A 7,681-nucleotide genomic window follows, 5' to 3' on the forward strand; every position below is an offset into this window, starting at 1 on the left:
CATGTGCCTAAATTAATGCAGCAACACACAACCTTCATTTATACTAATTATTTAAGAAAGCTACACAAAATTTTATAAAACAGATTACATCAAAGGAAGGATAGTGAAAATTTTACACAGCATAGCCAAACCTAAGATGAAATATAATTAAATGTAATTTTATGGAGAGAGAGAGAAAGAGAAATAGAAACCCGCAGCCACAAAACAAACATTCAATACTGGGACACAAATCATAGGGTGAGTCATTATATAATGTGCCCTGCTTTTTGAGGCACCGATGGAAGAAAAGCCCAAATTGCGTTGGGGATATACAGTCTATCCAGTTTAACCTCAACTTCGCCGGTACCAGTTAAAAATAAATGTAACATGGCTGTCAGAATTTAAAAATCTGATATTTGCCAATTGTTAAAATTAAATGGCTTTTAGTAATATTTCTTAATAGTATAAATATATATACTATGTTGTTGTTGGCCTTAGGATTCTTCTACAGTAGATGTCTGTGATTTGTTAGCGATAAATTCAACAATGAATAAACAACACACACTTTACTTGTTTTAGAATAATATATATGTATTCGGAATAAGTTAAACGTATGTACAACAAAGTCTTCACACTATAGAGATTACAGGCATATCATAAACACTATTTATATATAGTTTTATTCTTCTTGTCAAAAGTCGATTTAGGCCTATTCAATTACTTTAAAATTTCAGTTGACAAGTCGAACTATTTTCTCTATTTTTATGGCACTAGTATTCTCTGTGATTCACTTACAGTTGTGGCGCGAGATACCGTAATTCGTTTAGTATTCTTTCTTTTGAAGATCTTCTGCTCCTTTTTTCAAAGTGTACCTAGGCTGATTCAATTACTTTAGAACCACGCTTTGACGGAATATTTTTCGTATCTTTTTTTATACTGTTAGTTTCACTTAAACGTTAGGCCTATCACCTTTGCGGTACTTAACTTCACACAAATATATTCTCTTTTGCTATTATCTGTCTGTTGTTGTCTGTCTACTGCTTCCCGCTCGTCTCACGCTATTTATATCTTTATTACATAGTCGTCTGGCCACTTTCTGTATTCTCAACACCAATTAGTTATGAACAAAACCTTCTACAATCATCTGCTTTTAACTCTTATTATAACAAAACTTAAAAATAATAAAAATATTCACTCACAAATATAAATTAATCACTAATATTTAAACCAAACAGCCTTTTATATCATGACAGCTTCCCTTGTCATATCAACGGACGTGAGCTTTCTCTGGCCGTACATTTGACATACAAATGACTCAAGTGCTTCTAGTAATTCATCTGACATATTTTTCTCTCCTCTTCTAACATACTGAGTGCTTGCATAGCTGCTGGAGTTTTTTCAATAGTGTGTAAGGCCGGATTTTACCTTTGCATAAAAAGGCTGCTGTGTAATTGCATCCATTGAATGCATGAAAAGCAGGTAATGCATTGCAAATTTCTGCACCAAGGTCTAAAGCAAGTCTGGTAATGTTCACATAACAGCGGCTGTTGTTTTTACTGCTTCTTGTATTCATCCAGACACTGACTACCTAATCTGGTACATGATGCAAAAAGTAACCACCACATCTGTGTCTGTAGCCCATTCACAAATGTTTGCTTTAACTGGTGATTTGCTAACAACAAATGAGATGTGCCAGATAATGTGTGTGTCTACTTCTTCGTGTGTACAATCTAACCCGGGAACGAGTACTTTGTTCACTTTATCATTGCTTGCCTCAAACTTCCAAATTGTATCTAACAAACTTTCAAATAATTCGCAAGACCCAAGTATTTTGCTGTAAGAGACTTTCTTCTACTCCCCAATCATAAAATTCAACAATGAAGTTTAGAACTTTATGGAAGAAAGAGCATCATGAAAGTTATAAACATTTCGGGCTGGACAAGCAGTGGTTGTGCCATCTTTACTTCATCCCTCTTTTCTCTCTGTCAACATCCATTATTTTGGGTGATTTGTACCTATCACACACAAACCAGACTTCCGGGGCCAACCCACTAAATGTTGTTAACATAGACTTGCCTAATCTTCTGTATGTTGATGGAATACTGTCTAAGATAGGAATAAGGCACATTGAATCCACAATACACACATCAACATGATCTAGGGCACTTTTATCCTTTTCAAGAGTGGTTCTCAAAGTTAACTTTGTTGTTTTGTTAATTGAACCACCAACATAGCCAAGACACAAAGGTAAGAGGAAACATGAAAACATGAGCCAAGTCTATATTTTTGGAGGTAGCAAGATATAATAGTCTTCCAAGAAGGACTCTTGTTCCCCGAACTTCCTTAATCTTAACTTTCATTTCCAATGTATCTAATGAAAATGACTGAATCTTACTTCGCTTAATAGGCTTTTCAAATCTAGAACCATCAATAAGGCACTCTGATTTAAACTCTTTGTACTATTGGGTTCCCAATTCTTTACAATGGAGCACATCATTTTTCACACCATCAATACAAGGACGACTTAATGAAAAGCACAACAGTTTATTTCTTATGAACTGAGGGTTAAAAAGGCTCATACATTCTTTGATACCCTGTTCCAAGAGCTTCAGATCCTCAATGTCTTTGCTTACTCTGTTTTCTCAGTTCTTTAGAACAATCATATTGTTTCTTGATGCCACATACATCCGACAGATTTTCTACTATTGCACTTTGTGCGATCTGGTTGCCATCCATCTTTTCCTTGCTGATTCATTATTTGTAAATGCTGCAATACCAATCTTTCTAGAAGTAGCAACAGCATTTATGGTTTGCTCTAAAATGAGATAAACTGGGCATCTGGGGAACCCTCTGTTCGATCTGTTGATACTTAATTTACAATCATTTATTTATAAGAACTTATTTTACTTCATCACTTGCATTCAGCAGATTGAGGTAATATCTTACCATCCACCTACAGTAATTTTGCAGACCAGCAGCAAAGAAGGGATGAATCATTTGGCCTAATCCATGAGTAAAAAAAAAGGTCACAGGTTAAAAATGCTTGCCCCCACAAAACCTGGAATTGAACCCTTTCCTAGCACTTCAGTGTTGATCAAAATTTCTGGACCTTCTGATTCACTAATATAGTTCCATATAATGCCTTGAAATAGTTCAAAGCATATAAAGAGGTTTTTGAATCTTGGAGCCTCATGTTCCTGTATAGTCAATGCTGGTTTGGCTATTGCGAGATTATATGTAACAACTGCTGACTTTTTGATTGCACTCTTTTGCCACTTCTGTTTACAGTTCCATGGTTTCAAAACAACATCTAACCTGGTTGGGGACAAACAAATGTCTTTCATGTAGCATATCTATTGGCTTGATAATGGATCATTATAGATTGTTCTGATCTAAAATGAACTCGCTGCTACAATCAGGGTTCAACAACAAAACCAATTTATTCCAAAACAACACTTACTAAAACAGTTAATAAACAAGTGCCTAGCCAGAACTTCACACCAATATCAATAAACAATTTATTGTAAATATTAATAAATCAATAATAATGGAATTAGGAAAAAAGAACCAGAAAGAAAAAAACCTAATTACAAAAAATACAGCAAATACAATATTCCAACAATACCTTTCAAAATCAATAACAATATCGAGTGACAAACAGCAATAACTATATCCTTTAATAATTATCTCGTGACTCTCTCTCTTAGTGAAGCTTCTGGCAGGGTATTCATTCACAAAATAGGTAACGAGAGTACAATCTCATGTGATCATAAATTTTCACACTCTTCTGCTACATTAATATAATCCATACGTCACCGCTAGGAAAGATGGTGTCAGTTTCATCATACACACATATATTTACTCAAAATACAAATGATTATGTAGAAGGTGACTTAGCATTTTAATACAACTAAAAATTCATAGACAAACTAAACGATGGAAGGAAACAATAAATGAACGATAAACACAACCATAATCATAAAAAAATAGAATTTGCTATCTCACAGGATAAGACAATTCCAACCAACCCACATGAGTGTGTTACTAAAAATAGAAGTTGAAATCATCCATGCAGTGTCCAGCTTCTGAATGGAATCAAGGTTCTCTGGTTTGGCATTTTCAGTAACTTCATAATCAAATGAAACTATATGAGGAGTCTTTCTATAGGGCTTCAAGTTTTGTTCCACTATATCAAATGATCTCTTGCACTGGAAGGACATGTTCTTGAACATGTTCAAACAGTTTGTCAGTACTGACAGTTAAGATATTTTGATAACATATTTCTACAGTGCCGTGTACTGTTCCTGCACTAGGCAATGTTTCAAAAAGTTCATCATAATTATCCCATGCTGTGCAAGTTGCCAGGTTTGGAATTGTAAGTGTGCTATCTAGACAGGCTCTGTCTTGTTCTTTTGTTGCTTTGGCCATTTCAGTCTCAAGCTCCTCAACATTGTGATAGCCAACACAATGACCTAAGCTGTTAAAAATCTTCAAAACTTTTCGTGAACCTGTGATGATCTCTAGCCCTATACCGAAAAGTAAATGTTTTCTAGATTTTATTTTTCCTCTTGTCACTTCATACACTATATCAGAAGCAGTTGATGGTATAACTCAAGAAGCTTGTTCACTAGCATTATCAATTGATTCTACACCTGTGATAAGGAAAGTTAGAAAGGTTGGTAATTCAACAGGCATTTCTGCCTCTCCTTTTGAAGTAGATTCTGGTGATGCTGCCAGTGCCGTAGGTTTGATGTCTACAACTTTTGTTCTAAGCATACCAGCACATTTCTTCAAATTTTGGTACTTTAATACGTCGTCTTTTCTCATTCAGGAGCTATAAAGGATATATTCTTATTTCTTATTTGTTTTACTTCTAGCCAATTGACCTTTGAAATCATGCAACAGTTTCTCGTCCAAATGGCTAAGATTATAGTCAGATTCAATGTCTTATTGATTAAGGATGTTCTTAAGCATTTCATTGACTGAAAAGAGAGACTTGCACGTCTTTCCATTGTTACGTATTAGAATTTCGAATGGTCGGAACTAATAATAGATACTCTTCTTTGGCGCGTCGCGTTGGTTATATTTATAGGCGTATGGAGGCTTTCTAGAAAATTCATATTACGTAACAATGCAAATTTAAACGTTTACGTACACATATAATATTGATTCTTACTCTCGAGAATCTTCTACAACTTTGAAGAATAGGCGGGAGTTTCGCAATACATATTTAACTGTATAAGCTATGCATGTTTCTAAATATAAACTTAATCTAAGCAAACGTTGATATTAAAATAAATGTATAATAAAAATTCGTTACACCATATATGATAACCTGCTAGACAAATTCATCAACAATTTTGACAATTTTGTATGCTTTTTGATGCGAATATTTGACCTGAGCATATTCTACTGTATTGCTTCTGGTCTTCTGTTGTTAAGATATTCTCTCCTACAGCTTTGATGATACCTGACCTCTTTTGCATGAAAATCAATGTCCCCAACACTATACCAGTGGCGTAACTATGCAACCAATGCAGTGGCATTTGGGCAATGGGCACAAACAGGAATGTTAATAATAAGAATAAAAACATTTACGCACCTGCCGATATTTGTTTTTTAAGTTTGAAAAACTACCAAAAGATGACGCAAAAATATCTGTTGTGGCGCTTGTGTGTCTCTAAGTATTTTGTATATTAAAAGTTGTTATAGTCATTTATATTTTATATTAATTGAATATAAACCTCATTATAGTGTTTTCTATATGTTAAAGAAATAAAGTGTAGGTATTTGTATTATTGCGTTATAAACTTAAAATATATTAATAAGTGAAGAATATTTAGAAATGAGAGGTACTTTCGGTGTGTGACAGCCTTTAGTTTAGGTTCGGAAGAATGGTTTTAAGCCATATTTTGGTAGGCTTTGCAGTGCTAATTTCTTTTAAATTGTATACTTTTCTGCGATATTTTGGATTACAGGAGATGCATCCTAAATATTAGTATAGTATTGGAAAATGAAATATATTATATAATTTTTATGGACAATTCAAAACAAGCCCGGATAGCTCAGTCGGTAGAGCGTTAGGCTTTTAACCTAACGGTCCAGGGTTCGAGTCCCTGTTCGGGCGATGTAATTTTTCAAAACAAGAAAGCTTTAAATTTTTAACGTAGCAACAAGATTAGAAATTACGTAGACACGCATACGTAAATATATTTCGAATCAACTGTACTCGCAATGCTAAATGAAAGCTTTTAACAAAACAAAATTGCTCGTTCTTGTTGAATAACTATACATATGCGATATTTCAAACATGTAATTTATTTTCCAGAATAATATTATAGTAGAAGTTATTTGCTGATGTCAACAATATTATTGAAACACTGAATAATAATATTTATTGGTGAATAGAAATTTGTTTATAATCAAATATATGTGTAGTGTATAATTTTGCATATTGAACTTACTATAAATGTTTTTTAAGTATTCGCTTTTATAATATGGTCTGCATTTAATAATATAAAACTTTTTATATTCTATGACTATCATGTAATAATGAATCAATTTAATTATCACTAATTCTGTCTTTTATAAGCTTATTTGTTATATCGTTGTTTTTAGTTACTTCCAGTTGTGTAGCATAGTTGATTTCATTGCCAATAGATGGCAAGAGTTGAAGTCTTACGAGAAAAATTTGTGCTTGAATTCTGAAAAATAAAGTATTTAAAGTCAGTTGTTAAATTAATTAGAATTAGTAGTTATTTCAAAGTTCTTTCAATATTTAATGTCTAGTTAGCAAACATTTATTTTTGAACTGAAAACAATAAGATAAGTTTATTTTCTTTCAATTAGAGAACAACGTAATGTGTTGTAATGTGGGTCATATTTACGTATTTAATCGTTTTGGATAATAGCTGCAATTCCCTAACCAACTGAGAATTGCAATTTTAGTCTATAACAGCTCTCATAATAACAGCTAGGTTGATAGCATACAGATGTTATACAAATGAATTTTATATGCCATTAGGTGTATGATTTCGAATTTGATTATATCTCAATTTTTGTCTTCAAATGAGCGTTGGAAGCTAATTAAATTTTCTACTGATTTTAGTATTTGTACTCCTAGCTGTGATATGAACATATTTACTGATATAGATTGAAAAAAAAAAAAGACACCATAACCAGTTAAGAACGACAGTTTCGAGATTATTGAACTGCTTGGTTGATGATGGAGAAATTTATCCAGATAAGTTTTATATTTCTTTAGGTGGGACTAGATTTTGTTCATACAGACACCTCTGTTTTCTTTGATGGCGAAATAGTGTTGCAAACTGTACAGCTCTTGCTAGATTTAACACTTGGATTTTCATTTCTTTACGGCAGTATGAACTGTAATATAGATTTTTTTTTTAACTCTAGCTGGAAAGCTGAACATCTCAAGCATTTTTTTGCTATGAAAAAGTACAATGCGTATATTTATAAAGTCATACCTGATATAACGCTTTGTTTATGTGAGCAACTTGAGAGATACATCTTCAATACATCTTTGTTAAGGTTCTTAATAACGCTATTCATAAGTTATGCACGTCGTTAAAAACACCCGTCGCATTCATACAAATAGAATTTCAGGCTAACATTTGTCATATAATCCTTAAGACATAATATCAATAACCTAAAGAAACTCTTCGGAATTCAACTTACTTAG

General features: G+C 33.0%; 1 non-coding gene across 1 annotated transcript; it reads left to right on the forward strand.

Annotated features, from left to right (window-relative positions):
* Positions 1 to 6,033: 6,033 nt before the first annotated feature.
* On the forward strand, positions 6,034 to 6,106 carry Trnak-uuu. Its single transcript has one exon. It is a non-coding gene; the product is annotated as a tRNA-Lys (tRNA).
* The last annotated feature ends 1,575 nt before the right edge of the window (positions 6,107 to 7,681 follow it).

The sequence above is a fragment of the Limulus polyphemus genome, unplaced genomic scaffold (genome assembly GCF_000517525.1).
Source record: "Limulus polyphemus unplaced genomic scaffold, Limulus_polyphemus-2.1.2 Scaffold480, whole genome shotgun sequence".
Classification (NCBI taxonomy): domain Eukaryota; kingdom Metazoa; phylum Arthropoda; class Merostomata; order Xiphosura; family Limulidae; genus Limulus; species Limulus polyphemus.